The following is a 26,723-nucleotide window of genomic DNA, read 5'->3' as shown; positions in this document are numbered from 1 at the left end:
TGTATAGAACTACATTGCTTGTAAAATGTACAAATGTTTTTATGCTCGAGTTACATAAAAAGAAATGTGGAAAAGAAATGACACGTCATAGATTGGTAGAGAAAACAAACACGGCGAGGGGGAAGGAGATGTCGGGAAAGAGGTTGGGGGGGGCGCCAAACTGAATCTTTGCCCCGGGTGCTGGAGAACCTAGCTACGCCTCTGCTTTATGCTAATGACTTTCTTAATGCCCAACTGGCCGTGATTTTATTTTTGACCAAGTTGGCGTTGTGGAAAGAAGTGTATGACACTGACCAATCAGCATCATACACTTCTCTCCATTCATTTACTCTGCACATCATGATCTTAGAAGATCACTATGTGCAGTCAGAAACACCCACATTAACGTTACTGAAGTGTCTTGACAGTGAATAGACATCACTTCCAGTCAGGACGCGATGTCTATTCACAATCCCGACACTTCGGTAACGTTTGTGTGGGACTTACAGCACAACAAGCGTAATCTTGCGAGATCTCGCTGTAAATCACAGCTTACAGCGAGATCACGCTTGCTGTGCTGTAAGTTCCACACAAACATTACCGAAGTGTCGGGATTGTGAATAGACATCGCGTCCTGGTTAGATGCGATGTCTATTTACTATCAAGACACTTCAGTAACGTTAATGTGTGTGTATGTGGCTGCACATAGTGAACAACGCAGGTTCACTATGTGCAGAGTAAATGAATGGAGAGAAGTGTATGACGCTGATTGGTCAGCGTCATACACTTCTCTCCACAACACCCACTTGATCAAAAGTAAAAAAACGCCCAGTTGGTCATTAAGAAAGTTAATAGCATACATCTGAAATAGGTTATAACTTGGTGAAAATAGATCGTTTTTCTAAATAAAAAACACTGCTGTAATCTACATTACAGCGCCGATCACATTATGTACAAGATAGGCCACTTATAATCTAGTGACAGAGCCTCTTTAAATCTGTTTTTCCTTGATGACTGGCAGTCAGAAACTACCAGGGACCCTGAAGAAAAGATAGAAGTGTTTTTTACCGTTTTTGTCTTCTTTACTCACGGCAGCCTCTATTGGTCCTGGTGGTCATGTGACTGGTCACCTAATCGCCGAGATTCTGGTAGTAGGAGGCTGCTGCTGGGTCTAACTAGGCCAAGCACAGTCCTAACAATAGTCATAATAACAGGGCTGATTTCCCATGTAAAAATTACTTATAAGACACGCCCACAAAAAATATCCCAGCGCTAATTATTTTTGTAACACTAGCCCTAACCCAATTACCCTAAAAATAGATATGTAATATATCAAAACTTATGGTAGACAATGACGATCACAAATAAAAAGCCTTTTTTAGGGTAACACTATAGTATTACCAGAAAAAATTAGCTAAAACTTAAAAAAGTATATATTTTTTACTATGGATTTTTTAACTATAAGCCTAAAAATGCTAAGAAAAGCAATAATTACAGATGTAGCCAAGTTTATCTTGACTCTGAAAACTTGCTGCAGCGTGATATCACACAATAAAAGCCTTTGATAAGCCATTGAAAAAGTCAAGTTTACGTTTCTTGGCACTGTGTATTTAACCCCTTCCCGATATTTGTCTTAAGTATACGTCATGGAATGTCAGTTCTTCCCGCAAAATGTCGTATACTTACGACAAATGGATAGCATCGGCTCAGAATCTGAGTCGGTGCCATCATCCCCGGATGTCAGCTGTGTCTTACAGCTGACACCCTGCTGTAATGGCGGGGACCGAAGTAAGCTTCAATCCCCGCAATTAACCCCTTAAACGCAGCGGTCAAAAGCGATTGCTGCACTTAAGGTGTTTGCAGCTCACCGACACCCCAGCAATGAAATCTCTGGGGTGTCGGTTGCTGCAATGGCAACCGGAGGCCTTATAGTGGCCTCCCGGTATGCCTAGTACGGAAAACTTTCAGCCACCGCCCGGAGCCGGGGCCAAAAAAAACTTCCATGCATAGGCAGTCCCCCAGTGGGACTAAAGAAAAGTGTTAAATAAAGTGAAAAAAAAAAGTTGTAGAAAATATAAGTAAAGTTTCAAGTAAAATAAAACACAATCGCCCTTTTTCATTTATCAAGTCCTTTATTATTTAAAAATAAATAAATAAAACATACATATTTGATATCGCTGCGACCGTAACGGCCTAAACACTAAAAATATTATATTATTTATTCCAAGTGGTGAACGGCGTAAAAAAAATCATTTTTTCACGTGCCTCGCACGGACCTATATGAGTCAATGGGGCCGTGCAGACAGTCCATGATTTTTACGCAGCGTGAGTCCGCTGCGTAAAACTCACGACATGTCCGTTCTAAAAATATTATATTATAATATTAAATATTATATTATAATATTAATATTAAAACACTAAAAATATTATATTATTTATTCCAAGTGGTGAACGGCGTAAAAAAAATCTTTTAAAAATAATGCCAGAATTTCTGTTTTTTGCCCTACAAAAATGTAAATAAAAAGTGATCAAAAAGTCACATGTATCCAAAAATGTGTACCTATATAAACTATAGCTCGTCCCGCAGAAAACATGCCCTCATACAGCTCCGTCAACGAAAAAAAACGCTGTATAAAAAAAACAAAAAAAAAACGATCCCAGTATTGCTGTTTGTTGGTCACCTTGCCTCCCAAAAAATAGGATAAAAAGTGATCAAAAAGTCACACGTAACCCAAAATGGTACCAATAATAACTACAGCTCGTCCCGCAAAAAAATACCACTACGTCTATGAAAAAATAAAATTGGTTAAGGCTCCAATAAGTCAGGAAATAAAAATATGCAGTTGTTCAGGCCCGAGAGGAACATTTCAAATGGCGATATATCAGGGCCGTAAAATGAGGGAACCAGGAAGGGGAGGGCCCAAACATATCTGCTGGAAGCGAGGGTTGCCCGTATTATACCAGGACAACACTTCCCAGCAAAATTCTCCAAACTGCAAAGGTGCGGAGTGTGGACCAAAAGGGGGATAAGGAAGGACATTTATCAGTGCGACACTGGCCTGTGCAGAAAGGATTGCTTCACAGCGTACCACACATCTATGGATTATTTTATTGTTTTGTTTTACCCCATTATTATACCACCTGACTATGCCCCTGATGTATTCTGCCCAGCTCACATATGCACAAACGTTATAAAATGAAATACCAGTAAAACTCCAAACAAAACTACTAGCAAGCAAAATCTACGCTTCAAAAGCCAAATGGCGCTCCTTCCCTTCTGAGCCCTACAGCGTGCCCAAACAGCAGTTTATTTCCACATATATGGCACCATCATGCTCGGGAGAAACCTTTAAACAATTTTTGGGTTGCGTTTCTCCAGTGGCATAAGCTGGGCTTGACATATTTGCCACTGAATTGGCATATCTGGGGAAAAATAAATTTTTTCACTTTGAAGCATCCGCAGCGCATTCATTTATGGAAAAGACCTGTGGAGTGAAAATGCTCATTACACCCCTTAATAAATTCCTTGAGGGGTGTAGTTTCCAAAATGAAGTCACTTCTCAGGGGTTTGTTTTTATTATTTCACATCAGAGCCCTGCAATTGTGAACCAATACTTTGTAAGTCGTCAAATTAGGCCTCAATTTCACATGGTACTCTTTCACTCCTGAGCCCTGTCAAATGTCCAGGCAAAAGATTAGGGCCACATGTAGGGTGATTCTAAAACCGGGAAAAATAGCATTATAATTAGAGAGCTGTCTTGTTATGGTGGCACAGGCTGGGCACCACATATTGGCATATCTATGGAAAAACTCCCATTTTCACTCTGCACACTAATTTCTGCAAAACACCTGCGGGGTTAACATGCTTACTACACCACTTGGTGAATACCTTGAAGGGTGTAGTTTCCAAAATGGGGTTACTTCTGGGACTTTCCACTGTTTTGGTCCCACAGGGGCTTTGCAAACGCTACATAGTGACCAGAAACCAATCCAGCAAAATCTGCACTCCAAAAGCGAAATGGCGCTCCTTCCTATCTGAGCCCTACTGTGTGCCCAAACAGCAGTTTATGACCACATATGGGGTATTGCCGTACTCCAGAGAAGTTGCTTTACAAATGTTGGGGTTCCTTTTTTCCGTTATTTGTTGAGAAAATGAAAAATTTTGAGCTAAACTACGTCTTATTGAAGAAAAAGGATTGTTTTGATTTTCACTACCCAATTCTAATAAAATCTATGAAACACATTTGCGGTCAAAATGCTCACTACACCCCTAGATGAATTCCTCAAGGGGTGTGGTTTCCTAAATGGAGTAACTTTTTGGGCTTTTTCACTGTTTTGGTCCCTCAGGGCCTTTGGAAATGCGACATGGCCTCCGCAAACCATTCCTGCTAAATTTGAGCTCCAAAAGACAAATGGCGCTCTTTCCCATCTAAGCCCTGCTGTGTGTCTAAACAGCCGTTTATGACCACATATGGGGTATTGTTTTACTCGGGAGAAATGGCTTTACAAATGTTGTGGTGCTTTTTCTCCTTTAGTCCATGTGGAAATTAGAAAAAAATAGCTAAACCTATATTTTCTTTGAAAGAATATAGATTTCATTTTCACGGCCTACTTCCAATAATTTCTGCAATAAACCTGTAGGGTCAAAATGCTCACTATACCCCTAGATAATTTCCTTGAGGTGTGTAGTTTCCCAAATGGGGTCACTTTTGGGGGGATTTCCACTGTTTTTGCACAGCAAGAGCCCTTTAAACCTGACATGATGCCTAAAATATATTCTAATAAAAAGGAGGCCTAAAATCCACTAAGTGCTCCTTTGCTTCTGAGGCCGGTGCCTCAGTCCAGTAGCACACTAGGGCCACATGTGGGATATTTCCTAAAACTGCAGAACCTGGACAATGAATATTGAGTTGTGTTTCTCTAGTAAAACTTTGTTTTACAAAAAGAAATGGATTCAAAATGAATTTCTGCAAAAGAAAATAAAAATGAAATTTGTAAATTTCACCTCTACATTTGTTTAATTCCTGTGAAACATCTAAAGGATTAAGAAACTTTCTAAATGCTGTTTTGAATAGTAACAAAAGAAAGAGAGGATCCAGCGATGCGTGATATAAGTGGGGAAACTCGGTTTCCACTTTATTGGTATGTAAGCAAACAAAGCTTAAAGAACACCAGGAGAAATGACAAGGTGGTAGGGATGGCAAATAGATGAAAGCCTACGCGTTTCAAGCACTGACTGTGCTCTTAATCATGGCTAAGATTTTTTACGCAGCGTGAGTCCGTGGGTCAATGGGTCAAAGTCAGTGGGTGCGTGAAAATCACGTGCACCACACGGAAGCACTTCCGTGGGACGCGCGTGATTCGCGCAACAGCAGTGAAAAGTATGAATGAAAACAGAAAAGTACCACATGCTTTTCTGTTTACAAACATCCAAACAGAGTGTCATCATGATGGCGGCTGCGCGAAAAGCACGCAGCCGCGCATCATATGGTGATGACACACGGAGCTGTTAAGTGCCTTTTGCGCATGCAAAACGCTGTGTTGTTTGCGTGCGCAAAACGCACACGCTCGTGTGAATCCGGCCTAAAATTGGCTAAAAGGTGCCTGGACCTAAACCGGTTAATATTTAAAAAAAAAAATAATAATAAAACTTGTACCTTCAAAAAGAAACACACATACATATTTCCCATGTTCCATGACATTTGTCAACTTACCCTTTATTCTGCCAGATGTTTAAAACATTATCGCCCTCTTTAGCGGTCACCAACTCCTCACCCATATATGGTCCTGTATGGGAGCTAGTCATTTGTTAGCTTCCTGCCAGCACTGCCATACTCTTGAAATTTCATAAAACATTGATCATGATAAGAAATCCTTGGTCTTGTGCTGCAGATAAAAGCAGATCTGAGATCTTAAAGACTGGAAATCCTTTTTCCTCTGTGTCACTGTGTGTGTGATATTTTTTCTCAGTCGGAGTCTCCATTCAGCTGACACACCCAGAGTTTACAGATTGCAGCCTACATTGGAATGTACAGTCACAGAATCCTATAGGTAGCATTGATTTCAGCTATATAAAATTGTCCTATATTTTTCTTGTGGCATAACTGACACACTGACACACTCAGCCTGCACATAAGAATAAAAAAAACATGAGCATGTGACTCGGTGGAAAATCAGTCCGTATTGTGAAATAGAGTAGAACATAAACTTGGAAGTGTATGAGTCATGGATTGAAGAATGCCGAGCGATCACCGTCAGCGATTGTGGAAAAGTACTCATAAAGGAAGTCTGTGTAACTGAAGAATAAACACCTTCCTGGACTGATGGTTTTACTAAAGAAGAAACCGAGAAAGAACAAAAGAGTGAACACAAGGCCCTGGCAGGGAAAGTGTTAAGGAGCAAACATTTACTTATTTTATCCTCAAGTGCTTGCAGGCAGCAGTTTAACAGATAATAATCTATTGTAATAAAATTATTAATGCTCGGCATAGCTAACCTTACATTCTCACCTGGTCATCTATTTGGGACATATAGCTAGACATTTATTGCTTGCACTTACAATGGAAGATTGGTAACATAGGTGACTGCACAGTACATGTATAGTGGGTACAGTCATGTGAAAAATTAAGGGCACCCCTTATATAAAAAAAATATTTTTATACATACACCAATTAGTCATGACATTAAAACCACCTGCCTAATATTGTGTCGGTCCCCCTCGTGCCACAAAAACAGCTTTGACACATCAAGGCATGGACTTCACAAGAACTCTGATGGTGTCCTGTGGTATCTGCCACTAAGACGTTAGCAGCAGATTCTTTAAACCCTTGGCGCCATCCACCATATATTTATGAAGGAGGCACCATGCACTTAGAGAATATCTGAAATACATTTATGGCAGAACGTTAAGAGGTCAACGTGTCTAATGACACGGTGACTGAGTACAGATGGCTGCTGTTCCTGACAGGAGGCTATTTTAAATTATATCACTCAGAGGGCCGTCGTAGCTCCCCCGCATTAATGATCGCTGTGATTGACCAATTAATTCGGTAATTATTCCTGTCTTATGTCCAGGCATAAGAGAGCTTTCTTTTTACAGTGGTACAAGCTGGGCACAATAATTTGAGCACTGACATGACATATCTGTAAAATCTGTTGAATTTTCACTTCGCACTGGCAGTGCGCATTCATTTCTGCAAAATGTAGGTGGGGTTAAAATGATCACCACACGTGTAGATAAATTTACTGAGGGGTGTAGTTTCCAAAATGTGGTCACTTTTCAGGGGTTTCTACTATACTGGCACCCAGTGGCGTAACTATCGCTGTAGCAGCCATAGCGGCTGCTACGAAGCCCGTGGCATGAGGGGGCCTGTGTTGCCCACCGACGTGGGCCCCCTGTGGCGCCGCTAGCAGTCTACATGGCTGCTACAGCAGTAGCGACGCCACAATCAATAGTATCTGCGAACACTATGACAGAGCAGGGAGGTATCTCCCTGTTCTGCCATTGGCTACAAGCCATTCGGCCTCAGGCGCAAGGACGGGATCCCTGCGCAGGCCGGCGTGATAAAGTCACTGGATCACGCCGGTCTACGCAAGGATCCTATCGGCGTTGAGGAGGCATGTGTAGAAGCTCCAATCGTCGCGGGAACGGGACCTAGGTAACGTTTTTTGTTTTATTTGTTTGGGGGGCGCTATCTACAGGCGAGGGGCTGTATGGCAGTATCTACAAAGTGGGCTCTATGTCACTATCTCTAGGGGGACTGTATGGCGCTATCTACAGGCGGGGGGCTGTATGGCAGTATCTACAAGGGGAGCTGTATGGCAGTATCTACAGGTGGGGGGCTATATGGCAGTATCAACTGGGGGATGTATAGCGCTATCTACAAGGAGGCTGTATGGTACTATCTACAGTGGTGGGGTGTATGGCACAATCTACAGGGGGTGTATGGCTGTATCTACAGGGGGGCTATATGGCTCTTTCTACAGGGGGTTGTATGGCAGTATCTACAGTGGCGGCTGTATGGCCTATCCACAGGGGGGATATATGGCACTATCTACAGTGGGGGGCTGTATGGTGCTATCTACAGGCGGGGGGCTGTATGGCAGTATCTACAGACGGGGAGCTGTATGGCAGTATCTACAGATGGGGAGCTGTATGGCACTATCTCTAGGGGGGGTTGTATGGCGCTATCTACGGGGCAGCTGTATGGCACTATCTGCAGTGGGGGTGGGGTTGTATGGCAGTATCTACTGGGGGCTGTATGGCCCTATCTACAGTGGGGGAGCTGTATGGCACAGTCTACAGGGGGGTTGTATGGCAGTATCTACAAGGGGATGTATAGCGCTACCTACAAGGAGGCTGTATCTACAGGGGGCTATATGGCTCTTTCTACAGGGAGGTTGTATGGCAGTATCTACAGTGGTGGCTGTATGGCGCTATCCACAGGGGGGGATATATGGCACTATCTACAGTGGGGGGCGGTATGGCGCTATATACAGGGGGGCTGTGTGGCGCTATCTACAGGGGGGCTGTATGGAGCTATATACAGGCGGGGCTGTATGGCGCCATCTACAGGGGGCCGTATGGCGCTATCTACAGGGGGGCTATATGGCGCTATCTACAGGGGGGCTGTATGATGCAATCTACAGGGGGCTGTATGGCGCAATCTACAGGGGGGCTGTATGGTGCAATCTACAGGGGGGCTGTATGGCGCTATCTACAGGGCGGCTGTATGGCGCTATATACAGGGCAGCTGTATGGCGCTATCTACGGGGGGGGGGCTGTATGGTGCTATCTACAGGGGGAGGTGGGGGCACTAACTAAAAGGGGGGCTGCATGGCACTGTCTTCAAGGGGGCACTATCTACAAGGGGGTATTACACTGTCTACTGGGGGGTTGTATGGCAGAACCTACAGGGGGGCAATATCTACAGGGGGGCTGTGTGTGGCACCCAGGGGAGTGGGGGCAGTCAAAAATTTGCGATGGGGCCAAATCTTTCTTAGTTATGCCCATGCTGGTACCTCAGGGACTATGCCAATACGAGAAAACCATTTCAGCAAAATCGTCCACTCTGCCTGAAACCCAACAAGTTGCAATGTACTGTGTGTTCTGACACTTTTCTATCATAGCCAGTATTAACCACTTCCGCAATTTGTACTACAGTAGCTCTTCTATGGTATCAGACCAGACAGGATAGCCTTCGCTGCCCACGCGCAACAATGAGCCATGGGTGCAATGAGCCGGTCACCGATTTACCAGTTGTCCCACCTTGGAACACTTTTGGTAGATACTAAGCAACGCATAACGGGAACAACCCACTCGATCTGCCATCTCTGAGACTACTCAGTCATCTAGCCATAGAAATTAGGCCCCTTTCAAAGTCGCTCAGATCCTTACGCTTGCCCATTTTTTCTGTTTCCAACAGATGAACTTCAAAAACTGATTGTTCACTTTCTGCCTAATGTATCCCACCCCTTGACAGGCCCAATTGTAATGAGATTTTCCATGTTATTCACTTCACCTCTCAGTGGTTGTAATGTTATAGTTGAATTGTGTATGTGGACATATCAATTTGATCTTTTTTTCAAACAGTATATAAATATAAAGGTGTTGACTTAGCAAATAAATACATTACTAAATTAAATTCACAGATATGGCATTTTCCTTCTGTGGCCTTGCCCCCTTTACTAAAATCAACACACAGCAGGCATTTCTTATAACCGTTTACCAGTCTCTGACAACAACTGGGAGACATTTTTGTCCACTCCTCCATGGAGAATTTTTCAAATGTGCATTGTTTGTTTGCATGTACAGCAGGTGCCCAACTATAGGGGTACCAGTCGTACTCAGGCCCTGGTGCCCATACAGTGCATATATTCTACATAGTAGGTGGGGGGGGGGGGCCTGTTTTGCATTTAGGCCCAGGATCTTCAAGTTACACCTCTGATTCACAACTTGTTTCAAATACCCCCACAGCATCTGGATAGAATTCAGATCTAGGCTTTTATATGTCCACATATGTTAAAAAATAAAAAACTTTACATAGGTGTCCTCACTTTTCCCGTGACTTTATACCTGGATAGATGTTTGTTTTTTGTATTCTGTCTAGTTATACCTTGCTGTATATACAATAAGGTTCCAGAAGCAGAAACACGCCTTGTACGTGTGCTTGAACATGTACTGTACTCAATGTAATTGTAGGATTCACAACCAATCATAATAATTTACCATCAATAAAAAAAAGCTTCCCCCACTTATAGCTCATCCACCTGTCAAACGGTTGAGGTCATTTATAGTCATGTGTGAAAATAGGAAGTGGCTCTGTGGAGATTGTGTTCAGGGAGGGGCGGAATATAGTTCAAGCTTGTAAGGTAAACATTGAAATATGCAGCTTTAACCCTTTCACGACCAAGGACGAAAATGCACGTTCTGGTCGGCTGCTAGTTCCTGCCCCAGGACGTTCATTTTCGTCAGTATTTAAAACTGTCACTCTGTGTAAACACAGAGTGACAGGCGCGCGCTGACAGCTGTCCTAGACAGCTGACATATCAGTCTCGCCGGACAGCGGACCATCGCCGCTGCTTTCGGCAATTAACCCATTAAGTGCGGCGACGGATTGCCGTCGCCGCATTTAAGTGGTTTGAAGCACATCGGCAGCCCCCACGAAGTGATCATAGGGCCTACCGATGCTTGTCACGGCAATCGGAGGTCAGACAATGACCTCCGGGTTGCCATGTACGGAAGCCTCGGAGGAACAGCCTCCGGCCGGTCCTCCTCGGCTTCCTGTCAGAGTGACAGTTACGTCACAATGACAGTTAGGAGTACATTACACTACACTACACTACACTACGTGTGTAGTGTAATGTACTCTAGCAGCGATCAAAGCTGCAAGTCTAAGTGTCCCCTAGTGGGACAAGTGAAAAAAGTAAAAAAAAGATAATAAAAATGTTTTAAAAAAAGTGTAAAAATAAAAGTTATAAGTTCTATAAACAAACACTGCATGTTTTTCCTATAATAAGTTTTCATTATAGGAAAAAATGAACACGTTAAAAAAAGTACACATATCTGGTATCACCGCGTTCGTAACGACCCCAACTATCAAACTATAATGTTATATTTCCCGCACGATGAACACCCCAAAAAAAATCAATAAAAAACTACACCAGAATCGCTATTTTTTGGTCACCACCCCTCCCAAAATAGAGAATAAAAAGTGATCAAAAAGTCGCATGTACCCGAAAATAATACCGATAAAAACTACAACCCGTCCCGCAAAAAACAAGCTCTTACACAGCTTTTTTGACTGAAAAATAAAAAAGTTACAGAAAATAAATTATTTTATAAAAAACGTGATTTTATTGCGCAAACGCTGCAAAACATAAAAAAAACTATATACATATGGTATTGCCGTAATCGTACCGATCCGCAGAATAAAATATAATGGTCATTTATAGTGCACGGTGAACGCCGCAAAAAATAAAACTAAAAAAACATTGTCAGAATTGCTTGTTTTTGGTCACCCAGCTTGCAAAAAAATGTAATAAAAAGTGATCAAAAAATCGCATGTACTCCAAAATGGTACCAATGAAAAGTACTGATTGTCCCGCAACAAATAAGCCCTCACAGGGCTCCGGTGGTGAAAAAATAAAAAAGTTCTGGCTTTCAGAATATGGCGATGCAAAATGTGTCCAAAAGTGGATAAGATCGGGCGCCATTTATCAGTGCGACACCGGCCAAATATCTATGAATTATTATTTATTTACCCCATTATTATACCCTCTTATTATGCCCTAATGTACTCCGCACAGATTACATATGCCCCCACATTATAAACTGAAATACCAGCAAAACCCAAACAAAACTACCAAGCAAAATCTGCGCTCCAAAAGCAAAATGGCGTTCCCTCCCTTCTGAGCCCTGCAGCGTGCCCAAGCAGCAGATTACGCCCACACATATGGCGTCGCCATACCCGAGAGAACCCGCTTAACGTTTTATGAGGTATTTGTCTTCTGTGGCACAAACTGGGCACAACATATTATGCACTAAAATGGCGTATCAGTGGAAAATTGCAATTTTCATTTTGAACCATCCGCTGTGCATTAACCCCTTTGCGCACTATGACTTAATTGCCCGTCATGGTGCGGCGGTTGATGTATGGAGCCGGCTCACGAGCTGAGCCCGCTCCATACGCTGCGGGTGTCGGCTGTGTATTACAGCAGGCACCCTCGGTACTAACGGACAGGTGCAGCGATCGCTCTGTTACAGAAGCCTGTAAGAATAACAATATTCTGCAATACATTAGTATTGCAGTGTATTGTACCAGTGATCCAATGATCACTGGATCAAGTCCCCTAAGGGGATTGATTAATAAAATGTGTAGAAGAATTATAGTTATTAGTAGTGAGAATTTATTTTTTTTAAAGTAAAAAAAAAAAAACACCTTTTCGCATTTTTCTTCTAAAGCAATGTAAAAAAATTAACAAAATTGGTATCGCTACGTCCGTAAAAGTCCGAACTATTACAATATACCATTATTTAATTTGCACAGTGCACACCTTAAAAAAATTTAATAATTGAAACCGCCAAAATCACTGTTTTTTTTTTGTCACCTCCGCTCTAAAAAAAAAATGTAATACAACTTTTGAATCACTTTTTATGTACCAAAAAATGGTACCAATAAAAACTGCAGCTCCTCCCGCAAGAAATAAGCCCTCACACCACTCTATTGATGGAAAAATAAAAAAGTTATGGCTCTTGGAAAGCGGGGAGTGAAAATCTAAAATATGAAAGAAAAAAATGGATCAGTCCTTAAAGGGTTAATTCATTTCTAATGAAAAAACGTATGACTACATGTGGGGTATTTTCGGACTCGGGAGAAATTGCTTTATAAAAAGTGGTTGTTTTTTTCCTCCTTTATCCCTTGTGAAAATGAGAAAATGCAACATTTTAGTGGAAAAAATGTTGATATTAATTTTCGCGCTCTAATTCTAATAAACTCTGCAAAAGACCCGTGGGGTGTAAATGCTCACTATACCCCTAGAAAAACTCCTTGAAGGTTTTTCCAAAATGGGGTCACTTTTGGTGGGTTTCCATTGTTTTGGTCCCTCCAGTGCATTGCAAATGCGACATGGCACCGAAAACCATTCCAGCAAAATCATAAATCCAAATGGCTCTCCTTCCCTTCTGAGCCCTGCTGTGGGTCCAAACAGCAGTTTATTACCACATATTGTCGTAATCGGGAGACATTGCTTTACAAATGTTGGGGTGCATTTTCTTCGTTATTCCTTGTAAATAATAAAAATGTATATGTTGTTTCAGAAAAAAAGTACATTTTAATTTTTACAGACTAATTCCAATATATTTAGCGAAAAACCTGTGTGGTCAAAATGCTAACTATACCCCTAGATAAATACCTTAAGGGGTCTAGTTTTCGAAATGGGGTCGTTTATGGGGAGTTTCTATCGTTCTGGCAGCTCAAAGCCTCTCCAAATGTACAGTGGGGCCTAAAACATTTTCAAGCAAAATATGAGTCCTGAAAGCCTCCGGGTGCTCCCTTCCTTTGGGGCCCTGTCGTGTGTCCAAACAACGCATAAGGGCCACAATGTGGGTATTTTTGAAAACAGGAGAAAGAGAGTGATAGATTTTGGGGTGTGTTTCTTCATTTTCATGTTCACTTTACAAAGAAATCGGTCTTCAAACTGATACTTTTATGAAAAAAGTGAAATAATTTTTTTTTTCACCTGTTATGCATTAAATTTAGCAAAAAACTGTGGGGTCAAAATAATTACTATACACCTAAATAATTACGTTATGGGGTCTAGTTTTCTAAATGGAGTCGTTTATGGGGAGTTTCTATCGTTCTGGCAGTTCAAAGCCTCTCCAAATGTACAGTGGGGCCTAAAACATTTTCAAGCAAAATATGAGTCCTGAAAGCCTCCGGGTGCTCCCTTCCTTTTGGGTCCTGCCGTGTGTCCAGGCAGCGCATTAGGGCCACAATGTGGGTATTTTTGAAAACAGGAGAAACAGGGTGATAGATTTTGTGGTGTGTTTCTTCATTCTCATGGTCCCTTTACAAAGAAATTGGTCTTCAAACTGATACTTTTATGAAAAAAAGTGAAAATGTTTTTTTTTTCACCTGTTATGCATTCAATTTAGCAAAAAACTGTGGAGTCAAAATACTTACTATACCCCTTAGATAAATACCTTAATGGGTCTAGTTTTCTAAATGGGGTCATTTGTGGGGTTTCCATCACTCTGACACCTATGAGCCTCTGAAAACCTGGCTTGGTGCAGGAAAACAAAATGTACTTCAACATTTATAAAATTCTTATTCAATTTGTAAGTCCTCTAAATTGCTAAAAATTTATTTTATTTTTTCAAAAGTGCTGCCAAAATAGAGTAAAGAGATAGAAATTTATATTTAATTAAAAAAATTGTACAGTATGTATGTACATATGTGACATATTGCAGTTAAAAATAGGGAAAAATTGTAATTTTTACAAAATTTCTTCGATTTTTCTATTTTTTAATTAATTTCCGCAAATTGTATCAGTCTACTTTTACCACTAAAATAAAGTACAACATGTGACGAAAAAACAATGTCAGAATTACTTGGATATTCAAAACTTTCACAGAGTTATTCTCTGATAAAGTCAGACATACCAGATTTGACAAATCTGGCTTGGTCATTAAGGTACAAACAGGCCTGTCATTAAGGGGTTAAAGTTCCACTTTCTATTGACAATATAAATGACTTTCATCATTAGCATTTGCCCTGTTCACACTGAGTTTTTTTGCAGGTGGAAAAATCTGCTTTTTGAGGTAGATTTTGACCTGCCTGCAATCTCTTTGCAGCGTTTTTTTGCAGCGTTTCTCGTGGCGTTTTTTGGCCACAGCCGTTGAGCGTCGTGAGCAAAAGACGCTGCGAAAACCGCTTTATGTGCCTCCCATTGATGTTAATGGGAGGTCAGAGATGGAAACGCCCAAAGAAAGGGCATGTCGCTTCTTCGCGCAAGCGGTTTTTACCACTCACAGTAAAAAAAAACGCCTCCGCCTTCCATTGAAATCAATGGGAGGTGATTTAGAGTGTTTTTTGGCACGGCTTCCAAAGCGGTTTCCACGTCAAAAACAGCGCCAAAATACTCAGTGGGAATTAGTCCTAACTCTCCTGTGGTGACAGGTGAAAACTACTAATGGCAACCCCTATGTATCCACTAACCTTTATTTAAACCCTAAAAAATATATAGTATATATATCTGAGTTTTATGCAGTTACATCCCTTCTGTTTACTTGATCCTTAGGCTGGGTTCACGCACCCTATTTACTGACGTAATTCGGGCGTTTTAACCTCGAATTACGTCCGAAAATACGGCTCCAATGCGCCGGCAAACATCTGCCCATTCATTTGAATTGGCTTTACGATGTTCTGTGCCGACGGTCATTTTTTTTATGCGCCGCTGTCAAAAGACGGCGCGTAAAAAAGACGCCCGCGTCAAAGAAGTGCCTGTCACTTCTTGGGACGTAATTGGAGCCGTTTTCCATTGACTCCATAGAAAAACAGCTCCAATTACGTCTGTAATGGACGCTGCGAAAAACGCCTGCACATACCATTACGTCTGAAATTCAGGAGCTGTTTTCTTCTGGAAACAGCTCCATAATTTCAGTCGTAACAGAGGCTGCCGTGTGAACATACCCTAATTCTAAGCCTGTATACGTAAAATGGTTAAAACAACTGACTGTCACACGCAACTGTCTCCAGGACCGGCCTTAGGTTGGATGGTGCCCTGTGTGGGATTCTCTATTGTTGCCCTTCACTATCCAACAATGAAACACACACGCACATACTGGAACATATATACAGTACATACATAGAGGCACATATTTAGACATACAAGCAAATATATATACGTGTATATATATACACAGAATATACACACAAATGAGGCATGTACACACACACATAATGGGTCACATACAAATACATACAGGTAAATATATAGACATACAGGCAAATATATACACGCACACACAGGCACATATACACATACAGACCCATATATACCCACACAGGCACATATATACACAGTACAGATAATGTAGTAGATGTTACCTGCAGTCCTATGTAACACCACAGGTAACACAGTGATAACTCTCTGATTACATATAATGTATTAGTGTTACCTGCAGTCCTATGTAACACCACAGATAATACACAGTGGCACGTGTCATATTGTTGGAATTCACATCCGCCATACATACACAGCGTTAAGAGGTTAAAGTGGTTGTCCGGGTTTGAATATTTTTATGTAGCACCAGGGGAGGAGGGCTTCAAATAAAAAAGCAGCCTATACTTACCTCTCACCCCCCAGACGTTCCTGCGCTGGAGGCTTCTGTTATCTCTGTTCTGTGTGTACAGCGGTGGTGTACTGTCAACATGATGTCACAGCTGTATACAAACAGAGAACAGAAGTGATGGGAGCCGCCAATGCAGGTACGTCTGAGAGGAGAGAGGTAATTATAAGTTCTTTTTTTTATTTTAACTCCTCTTGCTGCTTCAACGAAATGTTGTTGTTTTTTTTATTCCAGACAACCCCTTTAACTCCTTAACGCCGAAGGATGGATATATCCGTCCTCTGCAGCTGCTAGTTCGCGCAGCAGGACGGATATATCCGTCATGTGATGGCACGGGTACTGCCACTGTACCCACGCGATCAGCGACAGGAGCACGGCTGTTATACACAGCCTGGCTCCTGCCGCAACTGCCGGAATCGAGGCGCGCTTCGATTCGGGCAGTTTAACCCATTAAATGCCGCTGTCAATAGTGACAGCGGCATCTAATGTGTTTGACAGAGGGAGGGAGCTCCCTCTGTCACCCGATCGGCGCCCCCGCAAACAAATCACGGGTCGCCGTTGGGTTTCCATGACAGCCGGGGGCCTAACAAAGACCCACAGGTCTGTCTTCAGCAAATGCCTGTTAGGCGATGCCGGAGGCTTTACCTAACAGGTTGCCTGTCAGTTTTATACTGACAGGCAGCAGATCGCATAGTGAAGTCCCCTGGTGGGACTTTAAAAAAAAATGTCAATCAGTTAAATAAAGTTTGTGAAAAAAAAAAAAAAAATTACAGTCAAAATCAAATAAAACTACTTTTTTTGCCCAAAAAGTGGATTTATTTAGTAAAAGTGTCAAAACAAATAACACATACACATATATGGTATCTCCATGATCGTAACAACTTGACCAATAAAATGAACACATTAATTAAACCGCCGGATGAACGGCGTCCAAAAAAAAACGCAAAAAACAACAGCAAAAGTCTCTCTTTTCTCCCATTCCCCCCATAAAAATAAAATAAAAGTTAATCTATAAGTCCTATGTACCCCAAAATAGTACTAATTAAAATTACACATTGGCCCGCAAAACTCAAGCCCACATACGGCCACATCGACGGAAAAATAAAAAAATTACGTCTCTTGGAATGCGGCGATGCAAAAACAAGTAATTTTTTTCTAAAAGGATTTTTATTGTGCAAACGTAGGAAAACATATAAAACCTTTACATATTTGGTATCCCCGTAATCGTGCCGACCCATAGAATAAAGTTAACATGTTATTTACGCTGCATAGTAAACTATGTAAATTTATAACGTGAAAATTAATGCTGGAATATCTGCTTATTTTCAATTCTCTCCTAAAATAAAGTTAATAAAAGTTAATCAATATATTGTAAGCATCTAAAAATGGTACAATTAGAAAATACAACTCGTCCCGCAAAAAACAAGCCCTTATACGGCTATTTCGACGGAATGAAAAAAAAGTTACGACTCTTGGAATGCGACTGTGAAAAAACAAAAAATAATCCTTTGTCATTAACGTGCAAAATGGCCCGGTCATTAAGGGGTTAAAAGCTATGTAAACCTTTGAATATTTTTTTTAGCTGCTTTGTATTCTGTATACAGAGCAGCTGTACAATGCGCTGAGACCTGTATCTGTCAGATCAGCGGCACTGACGGGTTCAGTGACAGCGGGTCCTGTTATCACATCTAAGTTATGAACTATCAGAGACACTCAGGACCCACTGACCTGACAGATTCAAGTGTCAGCGCTAGATACAGCTGATCTGGATAAAGGACACAAAGCAGCTGTATCTCAAAAAGTAAAAATAATTTAATAAAATGTAATTATAAAGTTTCACCAAACACTCAGATACACATTTTTATTAAAGAAAAAAAATATTATTTTAAAACTGTGTGTACAGGGTCTAAAAGGGCAAAAAATGGTCAATGTGCAGTATGAAGGCACTGAATTCTGTGCCCATTTGACATTTATTAACACTTTAGTGTCGTTCAGTGCCACCATGGTGCCCATTTACCACTTATTGCCCCTTTGGCGTCCTTCTATTTGGTGGCCCTTTGATGCCCAATTGCCATTTACTGCCCCTTTAGCACCTTATGTCACTGAAGAACAGTAAAGGGGGAATAAAATTTCAAATGGGCATCAAGGGGGCACTGAACAAAAGGACACAAAAGTGACAATAAGTGGCAAATGGGCACCAAGGTGGCAATGAATCCACTACCTACTTGCTATTATTGCCCTTTTTAGACCCCCATCAGTGCCCCCATTCAATCAAAGCCCACACTCACTGACTGACCTGCTGGGCTTCTCACAAACACTGCCCACTGGTGCTGCTGTAGCTGGAGCCGTCCTGGAGAAACATTTTCCTCGGATTCCCAACCAGCCCAGGAAATGTATAGGCATATATGTGTTGTCTCCTCCCTGTCTTGCGTCCTGAATGATGTCATTACGCCTGACTCGTCATTCAGGACGCAGGACAGGATGAGTGAGCGGGTGTTTGCATTACTGAATAGAGAATACATCATGTGATCACAACGACCAATCACTGCAGAGAAAGTGACTTCACTATGCACAAATGGTCATCTCAGCGGAAGGCAATTCATCCTTAGAGGGGATTTTTGGCTGCAGTATTGTGGTCGGTGCAGTTAGTGAGCTGCACCTGACGCACTGCCCACCCGAGTAGTGACCACGACGCAGGGTATGCACACCCACTGGCGCCCCCCTTACAGCGTGGCGACTGGCGCCATGGCCGCCCAAAGTACATTGCAGTTTTGTCGTGTTTTGTGGTGAATCGCGGAAAAAACCATGACAGAACTGAATTGTATATGTCCTGAAAAAGGACCTGCAGACATAAGGTCACATGACCGTATATTTGCTGTTTTTGTTACTGTTTAGAGACCTGCAGTTCACATGACCGCAGGACCTAGTACAGCAGCAAGGCTCCATTGAGAAGACTGAGCTGCTATGTAAGTATAAGGGGGATGGATTCATTTAAGGGGTTGTATTTAGGGGGCCTGGTTTTGGGTCTGTATTAGTTTGCGGGGTCTGGGGTATATATTTAGGGGGTCTGGTCTGGGGTCTGTATTAGTTTAAGTGGTATGGGGGTCTGTTTTTAGGGGGTCTGAATTTATGGGTTCTGGTCTGGGGTCTATATTAGTTTAAGGGGTCTGTATTTAGGGGGTCTGCTCTGGGGTCTGTATTTAGTGTGTTTTGGGTGTGTATTTAAGGGGTCTGGTCTGAGGTCTGTATTGGTTTAAGGGGTCTGGAGTCTGTATTTAGGGGATCTGGTCTGTGGTCTTTATTTAGGGGGTCTGGTCTGGGTCTATATATAGGGGCCTGGTCTGGGGTCTGTATTAGTTTAGGGGTCTTTATTAAGGGGTCTGTATTTAGGGCGTCTGGGGTCTATTTGTTTTGGGGGTCTGGTCTGGGGTCTGTATTTAGGGGTCTGGGGTCTCTATTAGTTTAGGGAGTCAGGTCTGGGGTCATTATTAGTTTAAGAGGTCAGGTCTGGGGACTGTATTTAGGGCTCTGGTCCAAGGTATGTATTAGAGGGTCTGGTCTAGGGTCTGTATTTATTTAAGGTACTTGTTCTGGGGTCTATAGTTGTTTAGGGGGGTCTCATCTGGGGACTGCAATAGTTGAAAAGGTCTGGGGTCTGTATGTATTCTAGGATCTGGTCCAGGGTCCGAATTTATTAGTCTGAGTAAAAGGGATTGTCCGGGCCTGTGGATAGGTCATTCCGAGTAAAGACGAGTGGGTGGAGTACAGGCTCATAGACTTTCTATTGAGCCCTTACACCACTTGCTCGGCTTTCTGAGAAAAGCAGATCAGAAACTAAGCAGCACAGCACTCAACCGAGTGCTTCTACCCCTTCTGCAACCACAAATGCAGTACTACTTACTTTCTTATTGAGCCACGGGTGCTTTTGGACAGCCCCACTGCTGAATTTATTGTCCAGGTTCTCTTGATTCCTGCTTCTTGAAATTCCTTACCTTGATTACCTTGATTGTCTAATTAGTCTCACCATTTTGGCTGCTAAATATGCCTGGACCTTGCACTTCCTCCTTGCCAGACTTTTGAGCTTCCTGCCTGTAGTCTAGTTCCTTTTTGCCCCTCTACAAACTGTTGCTGCTCATTTGTGTACTGAACTTAGACCGCTACCTAACCACACCTCTGTCTCATGCTGCAATCTGTTGCCACTTATCTGTATACCAAAATTGGATGTTTCCTGACCACGTTTCTTCTTCACTCTACAACAGTTGTCGCTTATCTGTGTACCAAACCATGACTATTACTTTTGCTATAAGTGCCCTCATGCCTGATCGTTTCAGTCACTGGATTTCGAATCTGCTACAGACCTTGATACCCGGATGAGACCTTAAAATTAATAAAGACTCCAGACAAGACCCCAAAATTATTACAGACCCCAAAGCAGACTCCAGACCCCTAAATTCAGAGCTAAAAAAGTTTACGCACTGAACTGGGTCCTCGTAGTGTGCGCTTCAAGTTACGCTCTCGGTTCTGTTGCCGTCCAGCGTCAGGTAGTAGTATTCGACGGGGTCAGGATGTTGTGTCCACCACTGCATACTACATCCTAATGCTGGACAGTGTCAAGCGCAGCCATTCTCTCACTGACCTGTCAGCAATAAATTCTTCTGTTCCCCTTCCCCAGCAACACATCCCCCCCACTCCCACCTACTGCAGCAGTTCATGAGCACTTCCGGACTCACTGCACTTCAGTGAAGTAACGGGCTAGCAAAAGGGTCCCAAGGTGCAGCAGAGGTCCGAAGCAGGGGCAATGATGAAGATATTTTAACCGGGTCACATAACTGTCAATGGTTTCCCCCATTTCTTGTATGGCCTGTCTAAACTGATATATTTCAAATAGAATGTTTTTCTTTGGGCCAAAGTACACACTCAGTCTGTTCATAGCTGTCTCATAGTCTGAATCTTCCCCTGTTTCTCCCAGGGTTTCAAAAATGTCCTGGACTTCTGGTCCCGCTAGATGCAACAGCAATGCTCTTTTCTGTGCAGGTGCAGTCACCCCTGTGGCTGCAACATAGAAGTTAAATCCTTTCTTCTATTTGTGCCACCGCTGTGACAAACTAGTGTGGTCCCCAGACACATCGAAAGATCCAATTGCTGGTAAATCAAGCAGTCCAGCCATCCTCGTCGCTAAAATGTAGTGTATGACACCGGTTATCAGGCCCAGACTTCAGGATGCTGCTTTATTCTCCATTAGGCAATGCACAGACTGACCAGACCCAGCACTCTGGGTCAAGTCACATAACATTGTAACAATATGCAGCCAGCAATTTAACATATTAATGCTACATATATATGTATGATTTATTTTCTTTGTTGGCAGTACCTAACAAATGTAATCTAATGAATTTTCATGATGGAATAATGGAGAATGATGCTTGGCGTTTCGGTGTGATTTATGTGTCATTGAGTTTCCAAATACTGTTGATTACTTTACTCATGATGATAGAGGATTTCCCTTGGTTTTACAAGCTTCCTGTTTACATTACATTACTACGAAACCAGAAGTGATGAACGGAGGCCACATGTTGCAGCTTTAATGTGTTTTAAAGATGACATAAAGAAATTACGGATCTGTTAAGTATTTATTCGTCTTTTCGTTTTTCACAATGACTAGGGACTGAGAAATGTGTTTTAAGAGATTATTTCTTAACCAAGTCACACAGATTATTCCTCTACTCTGTTCCACATGTGAGTTATACGTGAGTGGGAGCGACTCTGGAGATACCATTTCGTTTTGAGAACTGAAAATACAATAAGTTCCTGTAGTATCCGACTATTTTGCTAAGGCATTAATCTGCCTCACTAAGGTGATTAAAACCCCTTAGTGACCACTAATACGCCTTTTTACGTCGGTCACTAATGGGCTTTAGGCTAGGCTGACGCCTTTTCACGTCAGCCTAGTCTAAGTCCTGCACGGGTCTCCCGTGCAGGCAGGAGCCGGGGCTCTGCTGTCTGATGACAGCTGAGCTCCTGCTCCAACGCCCGCGATCGAAGTTTACTTCGATCGCGGCCGTTTAACCCGTTAAATGCCGCCGTCAATAGCGACCGCGGCATTTAACTTTGTTTACAGAGGGAGTGCGCTCCCTCTGTCACCCATCGGCGGCCCGCGAATGAAATCGCGGGTCTCCGATGGGGTGTCATGGCAGCCGGGGGCTTGATAAAAGCCCCCAGGTCTGCCCTGGACATATTCCTGTTAGGACGCGCCGGAGGCACGTCCTAACAGATTGCCTGTCAGATTTACACTGACAGGCAATAATGCTCTGGTATACGAAGTATACCAGAGCATTATAGCAGCGATCGGAATATCGCACAGTAAAGTCCCCTAGTGGGACTAATAAAATAAGTCATCAAAGTGAAATAAAGATTATTAATAAAAAGTAGAGTAAAAAAATAAATAAAACCATTTTTTTCCATAAAAAGTGGTTTTATTTAGTAAAAGTGTAAAAAAAAAAAAAAAGTACACATATGTGGTATCGCCGCAACCGTAATGACTCCATTAATAAAGTTAATATGTAATTTAAACCGCAAAGTGAACACCGTAAAAAAAAACGCAAAAAACCATGGCGAAATTGCAATTTTTTTCCATTGCCCCCCAAAAAAGTCATAATAAAAATGAATCAATAAGTCCCATGCACCCCAAAACAGTACCATTCAAAACTACGTCTTGTCCCGCAGAAAACAAGCCCAAAAAATAACTACATTGATGGAAAAATAAAAAAATTACGGCTCTTGGAAAGCGACGATGCAAAAGCAAATAATTTTAGTTCAAAAGTGTTTTTATTGTGCAAAAGTCGTAAAACATAAAAAAACCTCTACATATGTGGTATCGCCGTAATCGTACCGACCCATAGAATAAAGGTAACATGTTATTTACGTCGCATAGTGAACGGCGTCAATTTAAAAACGCATAGAACAATGGCGGAATTTCAGTATTTTTTTATAATCCCCCCCAAAAAGGTTAATAAAAGTTAATATAAAAATTATATGTACCCAAAAATGGTGCCATTAAAAAGCACAACTAATCCCGCAAAAAACACGTCCTCATACAGCTATGTAGACGAAAAAATAAGAACGTTATAGCTCTTTGAATGCGACTATAGAAAAACAAATAAAATAGCTTGGTCATTAGGGCCTAAAATGGGCTGGTCACTAAGGGGTTAAAAACAACTTTATTGATTCTTACATTAAGATGTATGAACTACTAGTCCGTTTGGACTTTTTCAGGCTCTTGACAAGAGTACGCAGTGCAGGTGGGGTTGTTATTCAGGGTTACTGTTCTGTCCCTATTCACATTCCACCTTCTAATTTTTCCCCAAAAAAACATGTACACCTTGTCAACTAGTATGTTCGAACCCTACGCGTTTCAGTAGTGGTATTGGCAAGCTATATCCTCAGGGGAATCATTAAAACTTCCTGGGCTGCATTTTGCCCATTTTTGTTTTGTTTGGCAGAGTAACAGTTTGGTGGCAAAACAGCCATTGCCATTTTAATTGTCTTATTCAGGCAGATTAATGCATTTTAGATTTTAGGTCCAAAATTCTGTTAAGGGGACATCCACAGCATATGCTATAAATGTTTGATAGGTGAACGTCCCACATCGTGGACTCCCACCCAGCGGGAGAATGTGGTACCCTGACCTCCGTTCCTCTAGGTCAAGTTGACCTCACATTCAGCTGGCAGATTAAATGTGGAAATGACGCACATGTAAGCGACACTCTCCATTCAATGCTATATTATGGAAACAGCTGAGCAAGCTCTCTGGGATTATTAGTCACTTATTACATATTTTGTGGATACGCCAGAAATGTCTTTGGTGGGAATGTCAAAATGTTGGAGTGGCAGGTAAAGTGTACGTTATCTTTAAATTCATTTTGTTAACACTAATGTGCTTTTCTACCAAGGGATGGAGTGCCAAAGACAGACATTTTCCTGCTGTGTATTGCATGCATTTGTCATTTGTACTGTCAATTATATTGTAATTTGGTTCTGGTACAGGCAATGGCTGCTGTACCAGAACCTTAGCTTTAAGGCATTTTGCGCCGGGAAAAATAGTCTGAACATCATGTTAGTTAGGGTGTAGCCATGCATTGGGGATGTGACACAGCATGGCTACCATGCATCCTCATGCTGGCCACCCCGGTGTCTAGTGTATGAAATGTGTCGGTTCTCGTCTAACAGGGTGCAGTGCGCTGGCTATGGCCCATTTGGAAGGAATGGTGCTGCTGAAGTGGCAGTGCGGCTGTGTAGTGAATCTGGCAAGTGAGGGCCCTGAGTAACGGGGATGAAGGGTAGAAAGAAAAAGTGCAGTATTTATGGTATCGGCGCCTGGCAGGTAAGAATAATGATGATGAGAGATAGTTTTTTCTTTAGAAGGAATTTTTTCTTTATTCAGTGGACGACGCGTTTCTGGACCGTACCCGACCCTTCATCAGGTCTGTTGTACATGTTTGCACGTGTACAGTGCTTAGTTATATAATGGAAAAGACCGGGAAAGACCGTTGTAAAGGCATTGTTCCACATAATTTGAAAAAGTACGAGGAGGGAGGGGAACACTTATTTAACACTTATTCTATATGAACTAGTGATTAAAAACGGCAGATTTAGTTTCTACATGTTTAAATGGAATGAAATTTGATAAAACAGTGAACATTTGATCAAATAAATACTCAAATATGATACATAAATAAATAATGAATTGTCAAAATAAAAACACTTTTTGTCATGTTAGTTATTGTCACGTTGGGTTCGTGGAACCACTGGGCAGTACCGCCTTAGCGGTACGGCAGCTGGCCAACAGGGTGCAGGTAACAGTCTATACTTCATATATGGTACCTGTGGCAGCTCGGACAGTAGCAAGGCAGGCTCGGCTGGGACTAGGCAGCAGGCAGACGTCAGGCGTGGTATGTAGCAGGACAGGCGTGGTATGCAGCACGACTACAGCTCAGCACGCCACTTCACCAGGATAGCACGGGATACAGGATACAGGTACGGGAAACACTGGGAACTGGAAGACACTAGGAGACCATTTGCATAGACAAACTTTGGGTACGACAACGACGCTCAGGCATGGGAGGAAGGGGTTGGACCCTTCTTATAACCTAGGGTGCTCTGGGAGCAATCAGCTCAATCTCCCACCTGCGTGCGCTTTGGCTTCTTAAGTCTAGACTGAGCACGCGAGCGCACCCTGGTGGTCACTGTGGAACAGGACGGCCATATGTGCAGACATCTCTGGAGAGAAGGGCGTCGACTGGATGGAAGGAGTTCGCGGTCAGCGACCACGGACGTTACAGTATCCCCCCTCTTACGCCCCCTCCCCTTGGGACCAGAACAAGAGAGAAACCTCTTAATGAGGGTTGGAGCATTGAGATTCTCTTCTGGCTCCCAGGACCTCTCTTCTGGACCAAACCCCTTCCAATCTACTAAATAAAAGGTTCTTCCTCTTACTTTTTAATGTTCAGGATCTCCTTAACCTCGAAGGTGTCTGAAGGACCACTGGAGGCTACCGCAGGGCTAGGAGTCTTGGTAAAGTGGTTCAGAACCACCGGCTTCAGGAGGGAGACATAGAAGGAGTTGGGGATCTTGAGGGTAGGAGGCAGCCGAAGCTTGTTGGCGACAGGGTTGATCTGCTGTAGGATCTCAAAGGGTCCGAGGACCCTGGGAGCAAATTTGTATGATAGCAACCTCCGTCGAATATTCCTGGAGGACAGCCAGACCTTCGTGCCAGGGAGAAACTGAGGAGGTTCTCCTCTCCTTGGGTGCGCCTTCCGTTTCATGCGATCAACCGCCAGCAGGATGGAGGATCGAGTCTGCTGCAAGATCTGCAGAAAGTCCCTAAAAGCAGTGTCAGCTGCTGCTACCTCGGACGTATCAGGCACCGGGAGAGGAATTTGTGGGTGTTGGCCATAGACAATAAAGAACTGTGTATTCCTTGTGTACTCGTTGGTGTGATTATTGTATGAGAATTCAGCCCACGGGAACAACTGCACCCAGTCATCATGCTGCTTGGAGATGAAGTGGCAAAAGTAGTTCTCTGAGATCTGATTGATCCTCTCGACCTGACGACCTGACCATTGGACTGAGGATTGTAGGCAGAGTAAAAGTCCAACTTTACACCTAGGAGTCTGCAGAGGGCTCTCCAGAAATTCGAGGTGAACTGAACCTCCCGATCAGACACAATATGCTGCGGCAAGCCGTGCAGGCGGAATATGTGTTGGATGAAAATCTTGGCCAGTTGAGGAGCAGAATGAAGACCGGTCAGAGGAACGAAATGGACCATCTTCGAAAATCGATCCACCACCACCCAGACAGTACTGCATCCAGCAGAGAGTGGCAGGTCAGTGATAAA

This window comes from Rhinoderma darwinii, chromosome 1, assembly GCF_050947455.1.
Source record: "Rhinoderma darwinii isolate aRhiDar2 chromosome 1, aRhiDar2.hap1, whole genome shotgun sequence".
Lineage (NCBI taxonomy): Eukaryota > Metazoa > Chordata > Amphibia > Anura > Rhinodermatidae > Rhinoderma > Rhinoderma darwinii.
This window is presented reverse-complemented; position numbering follows the sequence as displayed.